Below are 20,120 nucleotides of genomic sequence, written 5' to 3'. Positions count from 1 at the left end.
CTCCCAAACACTTTTCCACAAGTCCATACCCACAGACCATTATCACCCAGAATACATTAAACGATTGGATGTTGATGTGCTTGTCTTCCCTGTTCCCCCTCCTTTAGTCCTTCCCTTCACTCAAATATCTCATATCATTGAATTAGAAATCAGTTGAAGGCAAGCTGTTGTCTTGCCTTTCTATATCCTTTTTAAATGGATAGCACAAGAAGCACTCTAGTCCTCTCACCTTATAGAAAATATATTGTTCCTTCCAACTTTTCAACTTGGTGTCATTGCAGATTCATTTCCCATACATTGTCACAGTGAGGGGTAACTTGTATATAAATCCATGGCTCTTGAGCCTTATTTTTACCTTAAAGTACCTGCAATGTATCCTCCAGATTGCTGACAGAACTGGAAGCAGATGCTTTGGAAACCATTTGGATTGCAATAAAGGAAGGATCCTTTATTTGGTTAATAGATTATGCACAGATTTCAGCGGTTGAATTGGAGTCATAAACCATAGAACTTGAGGTGACAAAATTCAGCTTCTTCTTCATTCAGAGGCTTTCTGAAAGATCTAGAGCAAGCAGTTTAGTCTGATATAGAATGTAAGCATTTCCAGTATCTTTAAGGAAGTGTGTCTAGCTTTTTCTGTTTTTTGGGGAGTAGACTCATCTCACAGCAGTGTTCATAATTAAATTCTCTAAAGGTCCAGAAGTGCCCAGATACTATACTGACATTCCAGCAATTCTTTTGTTGGAGCCTCCTTTCCTTTTCTGTGACAGTATGTGTAGGATAAGGAAACTTGTTTTTTCTTCCTGGCTTCACCTGGCTAACCATAGCACCCATTTGGCCACTTTCTTCAGAGAGGTTTTCGATAGCCACCTGCAGGAATCTGTGTTCTAAAAACTCTGAAGTACTTAGGGCTTATTGTTGCAATGCCTAAAAATCATTTGACCAACTCAGCTTGCCACTAATGCCTTTTGCAGATGGAGAGGGACAGGCAGAAAATACAAATCAAGTCTTACGACTAACAATCATTAAATAGCTTAAAAACACCCGAGTTTCTAAGATGTTTACAAATTGCAAGAGGAACATTTTGCAGAATAAAACTGCAGTCCTGGAGCTTAATACTCACTCTACTATTTCATTACTGCTCCTGTTTTATATTAGCGCACTGAGCAATTTGTATGCGTCTGTGGACCTTTTAGTAACACAGACCCAAAGCTATTGCCAAATGTTATTCAGGGCTGCTAATACGTAATAGTTCTAATGAATAATGTTTTTGTTAAGAATGTGGCAAACTGCTATTTATTCAGATGAATTCCAACCAACCATAATGCCTGGGTCTTACTTCTGAGGTATGAATGCAATAATTACCAAACACAGTTCTAAAATACAATTTGTTAACTTAGAGGAGATTGTGATATCATGACATACATTTATAGTGTCCCCAAAGGTGCTTTTGGTTGGGTTTTTTTTCCCCTTGAGTCTTCATTTATGTAAGCAGGATCTACACTTACTGAATCCACCAGCTGAGTGTCTCCACATGCTTTTCTGCTGCATGCATCAAGATTCAATGACTGAACATGAAGCAAGCACTAAGGTTACACAGAAGATAAAGGAGGAAAGGAATTTTCGAAACTGTCAAACTCTTTTTCGTTTTTAGGTTTAGGCTCCGAAGTAACTAACGCTGATTTTGAAAATGTCCTCAGAATATGTCCCAGAACCAGCAGTACGGTTAAGTTAGCAAGAAGTAGCAGCACAAGCAAAAGTTGTGTATTGGAACTGAAAGCCACACAATTTGCTTGTGGGCCCAGGGACAGAGCTACACAGAGCTGTCAGAATCAAACAGAACCAAGAGCAGCATGCTGAGCCTGTGGGGATGCAAGGAGAACAAGAACAGTGTTGAGGGGTGTCGTCGACTAGACAGAATCAAACCAAATACAAAATCCAGCAATTATGTATTTATTAATTTTAAATAAGCATATTCAAGGTTGATGTCTTAGTGTGGCACAGTAGATTGAAAATTAATTCAAAATGTTATAAAATTATGATTAAATATTTTTATTGGAGATTAAACTAGAACTAGCACTGACAAATTAGATATAGAACAAAGTAAGTAAACACAAAAAAAGAATAACTGAAACTAACATATTACCATGGAACTAACATTGTATGAGCATAAAAATATGTTGGAGACTGGCCTAAAACATTTTAAATCACATGGTTTTAAATCTAAATCTAATCATGCGAATCCGAATAACTTGTATGATGTTTTATGAATTTCCCATCAGTCAGGACTGTTCCGGCCATACACTTTCTCCTGTCTCTCTGCAGAGTTTCTGCTGAGCTTGCAGAGTTGCAGACATGTTTTTTTTCTGGCAGAGACTTATAAGCATTTTAACTTGTGCACTGATAAGTGCAGAAATTTGCAGCCTCATAGCTGGGAGACAGATGATACTGCAGGTGCATTAGTACGAATATAAATGCCACACTATTTTTATCATGACTCATCTGGGAATTTAAAGAAGAGGCAGTCTTCCCTTCTGCAGCTGAGAAAGGCCAGGAAAAAAACCTCTGGAGAATTCAAGCAGCTGGGCTGGAGAAACACTTTGGTTTTGTGCAACTTGTGACTTCTAGCATTTGAAAAGTACAGTAAATACAGAGACAAGGGAGGAAGAAGACTTGGGCATACAACTAGTTAGTAAAGGAAGAGTGTTCCAAAAGAAAGGATGGTAGTACTTCTCTGTCTTACTGCTCTGAAAGTTGTGTATAGCCCTGATCTTTCCCATTATTACTGTAGAGTTTTTTAACACTAGATGAAGTGTTAAAAATAGATTGGAGTAGCTTGTCACATACACAACCACAAGAAGGCAATTAACAGTTGAGGTTGGCAGAATCTACTTCATGGCAATACAGACGACAACATCTCTGTAGCTGTGACCCTGATTATGCTGAAGCCAGCTCTCCCGTCTTGGGATCCACAGGAAGAATTTGAGTTCAAAAAATCTGAAAAATGTTTTAGCAAAGTCGTGTGTGTCTGAATCCTTCTCCTGATTGTTTGACATTGCTCTCTCACAACCCATTAAATCAGCACAAGTGAGGGCAAGCAGGCAGACAGATGCTGATGAGAGGCTGGTGGGAAAAAAGTGGAAACTTTTAAAACTAGTCGTGCCTCTTTAAAAATACTGTGTTAAATGGCACCAGGGAAGACCTGATCTGGAGAAAGGAGACCTCTGCATCCCCCTTCAGGAAAAGGACAGTGATCTAGGCTTAACTTGAAAAGTCTGTGGCTCAACTGATCCTTGTTGCACTGTCATGAACCTTTGTGGCAATCCACTGAGTTAGAGAGCACTGTCCTCACCAAGAGAATAAATGGTCTCATGATCTCCAGCCTTGCAAACCAGAGTTCACCTGGATACAGCTGTGGTCAGGAGAGCAGAGTAGAAAAAAACGTTATTTTATTAGCAAAGGTCAACTTTTGTGCCCTGGTTTTGTATATGGGTGCAGAAAATTGTTTTCTCCATCACATTTAACTTCAAATTGTACATTATATATACTGGTATAAACTTGTCAGAACATTTGCATGCCGGTATTTTAAAATGGAAATTAATTTTAGAAAAATCAAAAGAAATTATGAGCAAGCAACTTCTGATGAAATTTTTCTCTCTCCCTGTAAATACACTGCATGGGCTGGGGGCTCTCTCACAGCCTGCCATGCCCCACTGCCCCAGCCAGGGACAGGGCAGGACAGGGGACAGACTGGGCAGACCCAGCCCTGGGCGTCAGCCAGTTCCCTGGGGCAAGTGGTGGCCAAGGCTGGAGCAAGAGCTTAGGCTGTCTGGGACCATCTTCCCATGTCTCCAAAGGAATGGACCACCCAAGGCTGCCCTGTCTCTAAGCCAGCCCTGGTCTGGCAGCCCAGAGGGGGATGCTCCCCCTCAGAGCCCTCTCAGAGACAGGTAAGGATTCCTGGGAATGCATTTCTTTTGCTGAAAGGAGAGGAAGGAAAAGCCCTTTTTGATGCCTGTGTGATATTTGCTGTTGTGATCCATGCCATCTCAAAAGAAGAGTGGGAAGACTGGAGGGTGGTAATCAACAGAGCAGAAAACATGGAAGGAAATGAGAAACTGATTAATTGCCAAAATTATGCTGCCATGAGCCATGGAACCATTAGTGTACTGCACCTCCCAGTAGAGCTCAATCCCTCATTGCAGTACCATGTGCTGCTTTCCAAAAGATTATGGAGTGATGTGATTGGCCTGTGTCATATATGTGACATTCTCTTACCTCAGAAGGATTAATTTAGTAATGCCTTAGATACTCCCTAACATAACAAAGGCCAGGTGAATTTGGGGTGTAGATCTTGCCGAGGGAAACACTAAGGATGTCTATCTTGCCCATGAAGGTGTGACACTCCCCTCTGCACACCCACTGCACGGGTTTAGCACTCTAATGAAGCCACCACATTGTTTTCATCCTAGAGGATCCCACTCAGTACCTTCTTCAGTGTTCCCCATTCAGCACACAGCCCACAACTCCCACAACAGCTTTAGCAGACATCATTTAAATTAAATACTGATCACATCTTCAATTGTCACAGAGCTCTTCTTTCTGGTTCTTCCATGGACATTAAAAATATCAGTTGTATGGCATTCCTGCCACCCCTACAATTTAACCTCTGAGGAACTGAGTCACAGGTAAGTGCAAGCTCCTTCCTTTGGACGAACACTGGAGGTGATGAGGTCCTGATTCTTCAGATTTTTAGCCCATAACCCATTCTCTCATGGCTCCAATCCATCAGTTCTACCTTTGTGAGCACCTTGCATCTCTGTTAGCCTGGTCTTAAGGAACTTGCACTAGGAGACCAGAAAACAAGGAGCAGACAGGTTAGTGAGCCTCAGAGGAAAAAAAGGTTTTATGTGGTTTTTCTAGCATCACAGAGGAATATTAGGCCATAGATCCAGCTCTCTAAATTTGCATTTCTTTGAACTGGCATGAAATAATTTCTTTGCTACAACACATCCAATCAGATTCCCAAATTCTTTAACAAGGGTTTTCCAGGTAATGGCACCCTCCTTCACTGCAGCATCATAACACCAGAGCACCTGAAACCTCTTGAAAGTGCACACACAGTGCAACAAAATAATCTTAGACGCAATCTTAATATAGCAATTTTTTAAACTTTTGAATGCTAAAATTGAAACTTATTTTTTGAATTTTGAAAGGCCTAGCATATTTTTAATGTCTCGTCCAACAATTTCAAGTTGTTAAATCCTTGTAAAATATGCTTTATTTGGTAATATGCATGCTGTTATTATGTTCCACAAGAAAACTGAATGTGAAGGACCAATTATACACTGCCTTTTATATTAGGTAAGTAGTTTTCAAGTGTGGGAAGTGTAATAAATACATTTCTTTCTGAGAGGGGAGTTCTAAGTAGTAGTTTTTTACATCCACTCCATACTTATATTTCCTTAGTGGCGATGACTGTGAGGAGCTCAGATGAGAAGAATCAGGACCTATAATCTCAAAGACAGATTTTGCAACCTTCACCCACTTGAATGTTCTTTCCTCAGTTGTGTCCAGTAAGACAAGAAACCTGAATTTGGGAGGTACTGAAGTGAAAGCCATCTGATGAGTGAGAGAAATTTGGCATAAGAGAATTCAGGGCTTCTTGATACCATCCACACCAACAAGAATTTAAGACTCATAATGTGAGTCTGGTCAGGACTAATAAACTGATGGAGAGCCCTGGGTGGGCTCAGTCCCTTTGCAAACAAGGGAGATAAACAGCTGATGCCTGCAGAAACAGCAGGAGGCAGTTGCAGTAGGCTGGAGGCAGGACAAAGAGCCTGCCCTGCAGGGATGTCCCTGGCACCCTGCACACAGCATGCGTGACTTGGGAGCCACGGGGAGCTGTTCAGCTCCTGACACTTCATCTGCCAGCAGCATGGTGGGCCTGCAGGGTGAAGGAGGTACCTCCTCCTAACATGCCAGGTGTGAGTCAACACCTGCATCCTCTTTGAAACAGTTCCTACTTCTCCATGCCATGGAAAAGTTGTACACAACATGGGATATGCAGAGTGACAGCAGTTGGCAGCAGCTTAAGCCCAGGCAACTATTTCATCATTAGTCTGAGTGCACAGTCATGCAAACTGATCACGTTTATTGCTGATTTTGTTTATACTTCTCTATACTAAGGGGTTTTCAGCCAAGAGTAACTCCCTTGTTCAGACCCAACTCATTTGCAGCAGAAGTGATCCTCAACCCTGCTGCATCTGTGCGCACCCTTGCGAAAACAGAGGCTGGGTGGCAACAGGATTGGGAGCAGTGCCAATCTTGCCTTGCCAACATGGATGTATACTCTAAAATACCCAGAGCTACTGTACATGAGGAACTGTGGTAAAAAGGACAAGCAGATGTGATTTACCTAATTGATGGCCTAATTAAGATCTGAAGAAGAGGTGGGTGATTTAGTGCTGTTGGAAAACAAGTTATTGAAAGGATTGAAAATTGATATAAAAGGTCTCAATGGTGTTTAATAAACAGAATTCACTCAAAAATGTTTTTAAGTGTTCCAGACCTCATTTTCTACTGCAGCTCTGCCAGACTATGATCTCCATGTGCAGTACAGAGCCAAGAGAGCACAGCTGGGGTGAGTGGGGGTTGCCACTGAGTTTTCTTGCGCTCTGCTGATGTGATGCCTGTCCCTTAGACTGTGGCATTAGTCAGTAGATAAAATACTGTGCAACATGTCTCTCACTTCAGTGAAACTCCCATGTTCATTACAATGTGTTTTGTTCAGCAATTTCCACTCAATTGCATTTTTAAGTGCTTCAAAACAAGTCACTCTGGGCTGGATGTGGTTTAAAGAGCAGAGAATCACTATGCTCAGTCCTGAGGTGATCCTCCTGGAGTTTACCTCCTCCTTCTATTTGCTCCTTTGCCACTTTTCCAATTTTTTTCCTGTTTCCCATAAAAAGAAATAAACTGCTGGATCTCCCACTGTGTTGTCAAATTCTAGCCATCAGTCATAAGGTGGTGCTGCACCACAAAGGAAGACAGATGTCTCTAGGCCAACCTTGCTCTTAGATTTGTAAAACAGATATTTGGGCAGGGGAGGCTGGGAAGAGAAAACTTCTGCTTGATTGTTTGGAAATTCAGTAGTTTGTTTAATAAAGACGGTCTTGAGATGAGTGAGGAGCAAAGGCAACGTGTAGGTGACAAGGAAGGATCTTGCACAGTCTGAGTCACTTAGCAGTTTACCCCACAGGAAAGGAAACCATTCAGTCCAGGGAATCACTGGTGATGGGATTGCTGACAGAGCTACCTTTGAAGTCAGCTTTGGTGCCACAACAGGGCAAAGGGAGTGAATGTGAGTGACAGCAAATCTGGCTTCCTGTGTAAAATGATCCTACTTGCAAGTCACCTCTCATTGTGTATCTGGATAGCTCATCAAGCTATGTCATGTTCATACCACACTTGTGTAGAGGAGGGATCCCACACCTGTGGGATACTGCCTTAGCCACCATCAGCAAAGAATGGTCATCTCTTATCACTTAGAAAGGGAGATTATTAAAGAATCTGGGTTTCTAAAAATAGAGTCTGCAGGTGTTTTGCAAATCCAGCTTTCCACACAGACACAAAGGATTTGATCCTTCTGGACTGATTCAAACAAATTTGACACAGATGCAGGGATTCAAAGGTAATTAACATCTTTAAAAAATATGAGAAGTTAAGGAGAGACTCCCTATGAGACAGCCACGTGAAAACAACCAAAGAATCTATTCTGGAGAGAGACTTCATTATTCTATCGTTGGGGGGGGTGGGGATAAAACCCCAACAAGCAAGAAACAATTTTCCCCAAAATGTCGATCAAAATAGCACCTTCTCAGATACCAAATTCAATCATAAGACATAGTTTAATAGAAACTCTTACTCCAGTAGCTCAGATGTTCACAGGATAGTTTGTTCTCTGTGGGAAGCCTTCTTCTTTGAACCTGTTTCTTCCACTTGGTCAAAAAAAAGTTCTAATGATCTTCCCAGTGCCTTTAAAGACTTGAGGATTGTTACAGGAAAGGCCTTGAAAGAGTAAATGAAATATATGTTTTGCTGATGGTTGAAATTAGTTGTGGTTTAGATTGATTTTATTTTAGTTTTATGACAAAGAAATCTGGATGACAAAGAAATCTGGATGTATTTTCTTGTATATTTGTACTGGAAAATGAAATATAATAAATTCTGAATAAGCATCACCCAGTCCTTGTTTCATAAGCCTATAGAGATCTAGACCATAAAATAAATGAGCACAATATCACTGAAAGCTGGACTTAGTTCAGAGTTAGCTGAAAGATGCAAAATCATAATGAGACCTGCTAGCTTAAGCAAGAAGGACATTAGTATCCAACCACAAGTATTATTCCCTTCTCTTCTGCACCCTGTTTATTTCAGGAAGCCTGTGAAGTTTTGATCTTCAAAAATGTGGCCTATGTACTTCTGAGTGGAGAGAAACATGCAAAACTGTTGATGTGGCTTCATCATGGGTTTTGAAGTGAACCAAGGTGTTTATTTTTTTCTCTTGCTATTTGTACCCAGTTGAGAACTGATCTCATTCAGCACAATACAAATGTCACTTTTCAGCTGATCAGAAAGATTTACACATGAATCAGGGTTGTTTTTCTTTTTTTTTTTTTTTTTAAGACATCAGTTACTGTTCCAACATAGTCTTGATATTGGAGAAAAAGGAGCTGGGAAAAATTATTTATGAATTTTTCAGGTATAGGTAGAGTCAGGAGGGGACTTGGCAGCTATGTCCATTCCCCTCACTTGCTGCTTTATCTTGGAGGTGCCTGAGGTACTGAGGATACTAAGTCTCTGACACTGGGAACTGCTGACATGCCATCAAGCACCAAACAAATTTTCTGTCTCTCAAGTACTGGCAGAAGTCCCCAAGGAGGCCAAAATCAAGCTCCTGTGGCCTCCATGGCTTGGTAACAATGCTCCAGCTGCAAAAAATGGAGTTTGGCCCATTTTCTGCCACTTAAAACTCCATGAAATGTTTCTTTTCAGCCATCACTCTTGGCTAGACTATGAGTCAAATTTAGGATTTTCCATGCAAGTTCTTAATTTGCTTCCCCACCGGAACAATTTGTGAACAACATTGAAAGCACAATGTGTTTTGGATACTCCCTTACTGACTAAGACCTCGTTATCATCTGACACATTGTACAGCTGGGGACACATCTCCAATGGGATCTTCTAGTCCAGCCATAACATATCAAAAAAATCTATGGTAATTTTCTCTTCAAACCAGAACGGCTTTCCACACATCCCTAAGATCAGCAAAACCAGAACTCATTGGATCTGAAAGCCCTCAGAGTGCTCATTTGCTCAGATTTGGAGAGATTTTGACTGGTGTAGGTCATAATGACTGAAGCTGTGACTGTCTGGACAACAGAGGATTGAGAAGACATTAAAGGGAACAGCCTTATATAAAAAGAGGTAACATTTCAAAAATACCTTATTTCTGCTGGAAGTCAAGCACATTTCCTCCACGCTCATCTCCAGTGAGAAATACCCTGGAATTTCCCCCCCTGGAGTGCTAACTAGTCTGCTATGAGAGAAAGCCCAGTTGACTTTGAAGTGGTAAGTATGCTTAAATTTGCTGCAGGCTTCAGTACCCCTGAGGGTCCTAAGGACTACAAATTATTTTTATTCATTTAAAATGAAATAGAAATTAAAAAAAAAATCAATACAGCTGAAAAAAAGACGCTGCAGAGTTGTCTTTTTTTCAGCCCCCTCAGTCTCCCTATGGTGTTTTGTCTTCAATCTAATGGGATCTCCCTTGTCTTTTCTTCTGGAGAAAATTCTGCTTTCATTCAAAGCAAAGTAAAATTTGACACATGGTCTGGAAAAAGCAAAAAATATTGCTGCCGTAACTGTGTCTGTTGTGAAATTAGGACTGTTGGTGTGTTTATTTGCATATTCTGCCAGCAGTGTATGTGGAGAAAAGCTCCAGTGAAAGTGCTGTCACAGAACAACTTATTACTGCACCACAGGGTATGACTGCAGCAAAGATGCCATGTTTCACCAGCCCCAGGAATGCTGCAGTGGAGACCATGAGTTACACTTTGTCACACAAGAGGAGTGTTTAGCTGGTAGCCTATGTTGATATCTGTGCTTCCACATCTTCCATTCTGCTACTTCTATTTTAGCCTTGATGAGGCTACTGAAGATGCATCTGTCACATTGCTGTCAGACACCCAGTTACTCTGCAGGAGTAGCATGGGCTGACCCATGGGAGCACAGATTTAGTGTTTGGAGGCAATTTTCCTTGCAGTTTGTGGAAACAGGAAGCTCAAGGAGCAAATGTGTCATCCAGCCAACTTGCATCAGTAGATTAAATGCTGTATCCCTGTTGTCCAGCCTATGGTTACCTCTGTGCAATTCAGCTAAATATTCCCCAAAATATTGAAATATTTCTAGGAAATGCTTGTAACCGCATATTTAGTTTAGGTCCTACAAACCCTTTTAATCTTCATGCATTTTCTCCACACTTCAAGTACATTAGCTCCTATGGCAATGAGGTGTCATTGGCATGGCAGAGTTCAATGCCATTCATAATAACCTCTATTTAGGGGGAATTATAGAGTCCATTTATAAAATAAAAAGTCGTATATAATACAGTTTGTCAAATAAAGAATGTATTTATGGGCCAGGTTTGGATCTGGTGGTGTGGGTGGGAATTTTGCTACTGCCTTGAGTTGTATCCAGTATGGTCCTTATGTTGCACACCATATGTCTTGCCAACCACCACACAATCCCTCACCCCAAACTGCTACCTCCTCTATTTTTTTGGAAGAATATCTACGAAGACAGATTCATGTGAAGTACCCTCATTGTTTACAATGAAGGTTAAAAGCGTAATTATTTTTAGGAGTTCCTCAGTGATAGGAAAATCTAGAATTCAGACAGAGATGCCAGATGATCTAGTCTTGACTAGGAAAAAAAATGACTTCAGAAAAAAGATTTCTGCAGGTACTGCACTCTCTTCTATTTCATGTCTCTGCACCCGCCTCTCACTGACTCCTGGCTGCCATTTTAAAGAATAGTATGGAAATTATTTCAGACATGTAGAAGATGGGGTGTGATTCAGTTCGAGATCTCAGTGGGCTGCAGGGATGAAATTGGCGATTGTGAAAAGTCTTCCTACACATTTTCCATATATTTTACATGTCATCCCACAAAAGGAATGAAAATAGAAGAGTCCATTTTACCGAAGCTGTGAGGAGTATAGAAACCAGAAAAGTGAGTAAAACATGCCAGAATGCCTCCATTTTACACAAGCCATTCCAGAAAAACCAGGGAGCAGTCATCTTCCACACAGAATATTTCTTAAAATCTCTGACACTAATCCAATTCCTTCATCGTGTATCTTGTGCAATCAATGTGCTTGGGATAGAGAAATAATTCAGAAAGAACAAGATAACTCCCTAAGAAAATGCAGGAAATCTAAAAGTGGAATCAATAGCCAATAGTAATTGAAAAAACTGGATTTGGGCTTGTGTAAACTGGCAGATCAATATTACTGGAGTTTTGAACAAGGTAGTTTCAAAGGAGATTTGAAGGGAGTGAGGGAGTCTTCCCATGTACTGTGATAAGAAAAGACCTGGATAAAATAAACCTGATACATTGATTTAAAAGGTAATTTCTTCCTGAGGTCCTTTTGCGCTATGTTGTTTTGGTCATTATGGAATTTCTGATGATCCTGTACTGATAGAAATAGTATCTTTAGACAGACACATGGAAGTGTGTGAAGAAAAGCACCAGGATGACCATGTGAAGAGGACTTTATTCTGCAATGCCCTCAGAGGCTTATGAAAAACACTGCCTGAAGCACACTGACATCCTAAAGCCTCTCTGAGCTAGTTTCCAGCAGCCTACTGGGACATCTAGGATGGGGAACTCTGTATATGAAGGCAACCAAGGATCTTATGGAGGGATCATATTAAACCTCTAGAAGCAGCATGTGTTTGTCAAGATCCAGCTTTGTGGTTGCAAAGGGTGCTAAATTTTAGAAATTCAGTGCTAACTAGGGAAGGCTACAAGAAGTTTTAATGTCTTACACTAACTTTCGCCTGAACTCTATTCAGCTCTGCCTGACTCTTTATGCAATATGGGACATATTGATATGTGTCAGTTCTGTCTGGAGGGATGTACCAAAAATATATCAATCTTGGTACATGATGAGACTGAATTGAATATTAAATTGTTATTCTACATAGGCAACACATTGCCTAGATTGACTCACACATACAAAAAGAAATGTCTGACTTAATTTCTGTGCTTTTTATGTCATTTTTGTGCATTTCGGTAATTTTAAGAAGAATCTGGTCTACTTTCACAGCTGAAGTTTGTTTCTTGTGAAAGAGGAACAGTGACATCCTGTGGTTCAACTATAGGAAAAGCATACATTTTATCGCTATCTTTTCTTGGATGTATTTTCTCTTTTTCTATATAACTTAGCAAGAATAGAATCTAAATTTTGGCTCTGAAAAAAAAAAAAAAGGGATAGATAGACCCTAACAGCATTTTACATGGGCAATAATCTTTCTGTATATGTGGGATTACAGGCACAAAGAAATTGAAGATATTTAATAAATGTGATGTTTTAGCTTCATGCTAATTAAAATAGAATTATTTTACATTATATTAATAATAAAAGAAAATAACTTAGAACAAAATTTAAAAATAGGTATGAAAAGTGGCTTTTGAAAAGCAAAGTCCCATCAGGCCTAGTATTTAAGCCTTTCTTTCATAAGCACCTTTGGGCTTACTGTCTTTGGAAATACTTTGATTACCACTTTTGCCAGGATGTATTTGAAGGACTAGACTTTATTCAGAATATGATGGCATATCTCCAGGGTAAGCTGAGAGCACAAGCAAATGTAATAACAGAGCAAAGCATGGCCATATTCACGAAGAAAAAAAAAAATCTGATATATTGATTTAAAAGGTAATTTCCTCATGAGACCCGTTCACACGACGTTATTTTGGTCATTATGGAACTTCTGATGATCCTATACTGATAGAAATAGTATCTCTAGATAGAGCTGAAACACTTTCCAAAAATTGTACTAACAGAACTTTACAAAGGCCTTGCAATAACAACAGAATAATTTTCTGTAGAAGAAAAGAACTTCAGAACTCCTTCCCTTTGGCATAAACTTAGCATCATATACTGGTGACATCCTGAAGAACTTGTCTTAAGGCTCTGTTTTCTTATCAGATATATGAATCAGAAACATTGTTTCTGCAGTTGTCTTCACATCAGGTTCACACTCTAGATTTTCTTCCCAGTATATTTTGCTCTATTTGCATACTTATCAGTTGTGAGGTTGTCCCTTACTTGGTTTGCTTTTATTAAGATTCTCAGTCACTGGAACTGTTACATTACAGCTCTCTATGACGGTGGCAGCAACACAAAGAGCAAACGTTCTCCTGTCCCCTGACTTCTCAAACACAAATGGCCAAGTGGATGGGTGACAGTGATGAAGAATGAAGTTGGAATAGAAAACAAACCTGTTCAGACAGAAAGGCTGAAATGTGTTTCTTGAGCATAAGTGATTTTCTCCACAGCTTCAATTTCATGACTTTCTTCCCCTTCGATGCAAACAACCTCCAAAGGCAGAAATGTGTTTATAGGAAAGGGGACACCTCAGCATGATGTCGATGCTGTGCATGATGCAGACATTCATGATGGAAGAAAGGAATGCCAAGCCTTAAGCTGTAAAGACAGCATTGTTGACAATAGATTATTTCTTACCTTTCTTATCATTCAAAAGGTATGTACTCAGATAGGCACTTCTTTAAATATAAAGAAAAAAAATAGAAAATCTCCACATACAGCACAGAAATTGTTCACTGAAATTGTTAATTTCAGAGACAAAAGAATACACCATCTAACATTTGCATGTATTTCATTATGTTTGACTGGCATATGGTGATCCATAAGCTTGCTGCTAATATAGAGCCTGTGTTTTTTAATTAAATTGATGGTCTTAAAAAAGGTACCTAGTCTCCTGAGTAAGGTATAATCTTTTCAATTTTGAATATTGCATGGTCTCACAGCAGCGCTGCAGTAGCCTTAAAATTGCTTCAGCCTCTAGAAGTTGCTTCAGAATAATTTTTAAATATAGGCTTGTAAAATTATAGTAAAGGACAAAGCAAAACTATAAGCAGGGATTTCCCCAAAGAAAAATGAAACAAAGAACAGCGCAGGCTATAATTCAAATTGTCAATTAGATTTGACTCAGAGGAGTTTGAAAATTAGGTTTTTAATTTCTATGTATTCCTTCCACTAATCTGTTTGTGAACTTTAGACTGTCAGCTGAGAAACAAAAAGAGAGGAAAACTAGACTCTTTTGAACCAGAGATTTAATAACTCCCCCAGGTCACAGTGCTCATTATAAAGGGAATGAAGTGCTGGTTCTTGGGCAACAGAGCAAACATCTGCATCCTGAAACAAGCCAGGTGCTCTAAATCAGGGCAAAACCAAGGCAGCCCAAGCAGCAAAATCTGAGCATGTCCTCTGTCTCTCCTGAGTGCCTGTTATGATTGTGTCTGCAGCTGGAGCGACCTCCCAACCAAATAAGCACACCTGGAAGCACTGATGGGCAGCAGCTGTCTGGCACCCACAGCGAAATTCCCAGCAGGCATCAGGTGTTTGCCTGACTTTTCCTAGGGGAGCTGGATGCATGTGCACTGTGCAAGCTTTAAAATGTCATTGTTAGTTTGTGTGTCAGTGAATAACATTTAGGTCTTGAATTGAAATGACAAGGGAAAGAAACATTCTGAAAGAGGTTCTGCTTTTGGCAAAAATGCTCACTGCATTTTTATTGTGAATTTTCTTCCAGTAAATCTTTCAAGCCTCTCTCCTTGTGAACAATAAAATGTTACCTTACAAACAGCTGAAAACTGTGCACACGTATCCCTATAAGCAATGCATTGTCTCCTTTATATTCCCTTTCCCAGACAGTGCTTTACCAAAGTACAGAATTTTCACACATTTCTTCAAATATTTCTGTATAATGGCAGTTTACATGAACTGATTATCTGCTCTGTTCTTCCAAGTCTGCCTTTGCTCATCAAAACCATATATTACCTGCTTCCTGACTCCTAAAATGAAGAGATGCATTCAAGAGAATCACTACAGGAGATGCCTATTTACACACAGGTTTGTATACCTACATAATTTTTAATATCAGCAGTGCATGTGTAGGAGTATTCACAGCCCTGCAGATATACTCATGAACAAAAGCTTTCACACTTGAATGTTTGCAAGTCAAAGGCAGAGCAAATGCCACCAAAGGCTGGTTTTATGAATGGGGATCATGTGGTTTTATTTTACTCCAAAGGTTTATGCATCTGGGAGCTGTTTTGCATTGCTTGAATGGTGCATTTTTGCTTTGATATGATTTCATTCTCAGTTTGGTCCAGGAGTCATGTATTAAACACTTTCTTTCTTTCATTGGGTGAAAAATGCATTGCTTTAGCTCATACAATACTGTCTGTTTTGAAGTCCATAAATGTACAACAGGTTTTTTACAACTTCTACAAAATCACCTTTTGGGTAAATCATACGTAAGAAAGAACATTCCCCATGTGTCTGGGTTGTCCCAGGCATGTCGTCTTTTTACCTCCATAATGAATCTTAGGATGCAGGAAGCCCAAAAGCAAGCAGAAATCCTACGCTGTGTACATGTGTCATTTGCTTGATTCCCCCAGTAGTTTATAGACTGTACAGATGACAGTGTAAACGCAGCGTGCACTGGATCCATCTGACTGACTGTGTGTGCACAGCTGCACAGCACATGCAGAGCACATCAGACATGCTGAGGTTGGGATGCACTTCCAGTTCATATGTAGGCCACCTGGGTGGTTCATGCACACATACTTCTGGCCAGGAAACCCTTGTCACAAATACAGCAGTCCTAATCTAATCCAGGAGCAGATCTGGAAACAAGTGCCAATCACCACAATTCTTCTGCTTCCTCCCTTAGACATGTCTTTGGCATTGCAGATCAGAGATGAACTCCTACCTGTACACACTGAACTCTTATGTTTATCTGTTTTGTAACATTGCTATTCAAAAGGTTTCCTGTCTTTCCCAATTTTAATTTATTGTGACTTCAAAATTTATTAGCTCTGTATCATATTTTAAAGGTGCCTATATGAAAGGAAATATTTAATGCGTTTATTTTCTAGAGACTGTATTTGGCATTCCCAAAAGGGGTTTCCAACTCCATGTTCCTAACCATCTGAGAGATAGCAGCAGCCAGAAACCTAATACTTTTACACAGGCAGACATGGTTCTAGTCCTGCATGCAGAGCCCAGGATCAGTCACGAAGAATCAGTTAATTGCAACATCTCCAGCAGAGCTTAGCCGTGTACTGGCAAAGCCACTCTGAAACCCTCTTCCACACTGAAATCCTCCTGTAAATGATTTGGCTTGTCTTTGACCATTTCACTGGATTATTTGCTATAAACACTATGCATTTTTTGCTTGCTGTTACACAGTCATCTCCAATTAGTCATCCACAAATTAGTGGTCAAAGTAAACTAATGCTTTGTTGGTCTTTTCCTCTGGTTTTGTGTTCACTGATGAGAAGAACCTGCTTGTTATGGATGGATGAGTTTTTCTCAGAATTTCTGCTTTTTCTCAGGATGTTGTCTACAGAATTGGATTGTGGTTTTAATGTGACCTCAGCTCTGCATTTCTGTACTGCAAAAGACATTCAGATTTGATTTAACCTTTGTCTACATTTGCACACGACTTTTGGATGAGATATTTTTTTCTTAAATGGTATTTAACACCAGATTATAAAGACATCTTTCAGGCTTAGAGTCACCAAAGCAAATATATTTGCCAGAATTACCATTATTCATTAGCCTTTCCGGGAAGTAAGTACCATAAAGTGTATGGCACTGCACCTAGATTTATAACAGTTGCTCATGTTGCAAATTTAATTTTAGAAAACTGTATATGCACATACATATAAATATGCAATGATTTTCAAGAAAAATCATGCAGTTTGATGCAGCTTAATAAGCACTAAGCCAGACGATATTACAGCAACATTGGTACAACTCATCCTACAAACTTAAAAGCATTGAAAAGCTAGAGCTACCAAGGCAATCTTGACTGTGATCCGTATCTCCTTAAGTCACCTGGTATTGCAATAGACCATCTGATCACTGTCTGTAAGTTAAAAGGTGTGTCCTACAGAGATGTGGGTTTTCTCTCAGAGACGGTACATTGGGCTCTCAGCATGGGCAGCAATGGTAGTAAGTCAAAAGATAAAAATCAAGATGTTTTCTTTCTTCTCTTGGCAGCAGAGATCTGCAAGCTTTGGTAATGTTATTTCAGAGTTAAGAATGGCCTCAATAGCTCCACCTCTTTAGATTTTCTTCATTGCTAAAGCACATGGTCAATATCATGGATATTTTCTGGAAAAGGCCAATCTGGTATGGCTCTGATTGATAGTGCTGCTGGTGAATACATAAACAGTAAGTGTTGATAAAAGATCAGAATGATTCTACTTAAATTATCCACTCTATTTTAATGTAATTTGTGTCTGAATAGCAAAGATTATTATCAGGTAACACCTAGTTTTATAAGGAAGTCCTCATGAAGTTCAGCAAGGGCTTATCAATGTCTATAGGAACTTTTCAGCAGTGCCCAGTGACAGGAACAGAGGAAACAGGCACAAAGTGAAGCATCAGAGGTTCCCTCTGAATACCAGGAAATACTTTTTTACTGTCAGGATGACCAAGCACTAACACAGGTTGCCCAGAGAGGCTGTGAAGTCTCCCTCTTTGGAGACATTCAAAAACTATCTAGACATTGTCCTGGGCAACTGGCTCTGAGTGGCCCTGCTTGAGTGGGGTGAACTGAACCAGATGACCTCCAGAGGTCCTGCCAACTTCAGCCAATCTGTGAATCTGTGATTTTGAAAAGAGATGGATTTTTCAGCAGCAAAACTTTGCCGTTTGTAGTGTCCCGCCATTCATTTTAATCATCAAGTGCGGCTGTTCATAAGAGCTGTAACTTCAGGAAGGGACATATCCATGGAGAAGAATTTTAAGAAAGCTCAGGTCTCCAATCCCTGCAGCTCATGACCCAGCAGTTAGTCAGGCACACACAAGGACCACTGCAGTGTTTCCCTCGTTGTTTCTAGCCCTCACACTGCTGGCGTGTCTGCTTGCTCAGAGGAAAGAGCAGCACTTATGTGCTGTGAGCATGAGGAGAATAACCCGAGGGAATGGGACCCCAGGATAAAGAACATGCTGTTTCACTTAGACACTTTTTCAAGAAAATGAAAAAAACTTAAAACAACATGTATGCAATCGAAGCAGTTTCCTTTGGATTAAAAACAGAACATTAGACACATATTTAATCAGTTTTCCTGTCCCTGGGGGTGTTAATATTTGGCACTCTCCCCCTTTCAATTAAGAGCTGGTTCTCTAGTTCTTAAATAAAACTAGTCAGGAAATTTCCACAAATGCTTTCTCATATAAAATGCATTTTCTGCAAAACTGAACTTTACTGCAAGGAAACAATAATATTCCTTGAAGTTTCTGAATCTTCACTGGGAAACACTGACTCCAAGAAAAATATTTTGGCTAGTTAAAACACTTCAGACCAGATCAGTTAGACCATACCTCATGGTCACAAAAGTCAAAGAAATGTCTCATGGCAGTTTAGTTCAGATAATACATGCCCCAGTTCTTTTTTGCAAAAGCTTCTTTGTCTGAGTTACACCACAGACATTCCTGAAGCTGAAACACCAGACCAGGTGCAATTGAACTGGGGACCCCAAACCCCAGAAGAAAAATGGGGATGCTGCATTTGAACTACAGTTCCTGTGAGGAATCGAAGTCCCTCTGAGTCCTGAACTAACATTTTTATGATATTTTGATAAATAAAATTAGGCAGTTTTTATTTGGCATTGTTAAGAAATTTAACTTCAGTCAAAGGAATTCAAAGGATCTGCTGAAATGCATTTTAACTAGTTCTGTAAAAATATTGATATTCATTGTTTTCCCCCTTAAAATACAAAGACAAGTAATGTCTTGGGGTTGTTCCACCTTTCTTTGTGAAGCAAGCTGTAACAGAAACCTGGCCTGATCCAGAAAGTCACCTCTCAGTTTGCTAAAGTTTAAGATAAGGATGAGCCAACATCTCTTTCAGTCTGTTCTCCTGAACGTCCCAGAGCACAGCATTTTATTCAGTGTCCATGCAGTGAGTGAACTCAGTAATATGTATGACTAAAGTAAAACTTGTGTGAACACAGGTCTCCCAGAAAAGCATTCAGACCTGTTTAGGCAGTATCGCTGGGCTTTTTCAGTATTGTGTTGCAGTAGCTCCTTGCCATTGCTGCTCAGGGCCTGTTTCACATTTTCTTCCGATTTCATCTGGCCAGAGCTTCCAGCCATAACTCTTGCTGTAGCCATATCTGTTTGATTAAAGATTACTTAAACATCCACCTTTTCACTTGAATAAACACACTCTGCTTCCGGTCCGTGAAGGGAAAGTAACTTCTCGAGCTTTCAGAAAATTTTGTTTACTCTTTTTCCTAATTTTCCTTAACTCTTTCTTTTCTAATTGCTCAACACATTGTTTAAATAGCTAACTCTAGTCCTATGTGTCATGTTCTCATGCTAGTCTTAAAATGCACACACAGGAGAAAAGTTACTCCTGATTTCTACTTATCACTGACCTGGTTGTATACCTGGGGACTTCATAAGTCATCTGGCCTCAATATCATGGCAGTAAATTGTCATGAACTTTAATGAGTCTCCATGTCCTTTGCCTTGTGTTCCCTGCCTTATAGCTACAGTTGCTTTCCAATACTTTCTAACCTTACTAGGGCACTCTAACTTTTTATAGAGTACTACAATTCTCCCTTGATGAATTTACCACACAGGAATAAATTTAATATATTCTGTGATCCAAAAAGTAATCTGAACTTTGACTTTTTCTTTCATAAAATATACAACTCTCTTGAGAAAAGGATTTTTATGAAGAAGTGCTGATATATCCATTCTTTCTTCCCTCTCCTTCCCC

Source organism: Corvus hawaiiensis, chromosome 26 (genome assembly GCF_020740725.1).
Source record: "Corvus hawaiiensis isolate bCorHaw1 chromosome 26, bCorHaw1.pri.cur, whole genome shotgun sequence".
Lineage (NCBI taxonomy): Eukaryota > Metazoa > Chordata > Aves > Passeriformes > Corvidae > Corvus > Corvus hawaiiensis.
This window is presented reverse-complemented; position numbering follows the sequence as displayed.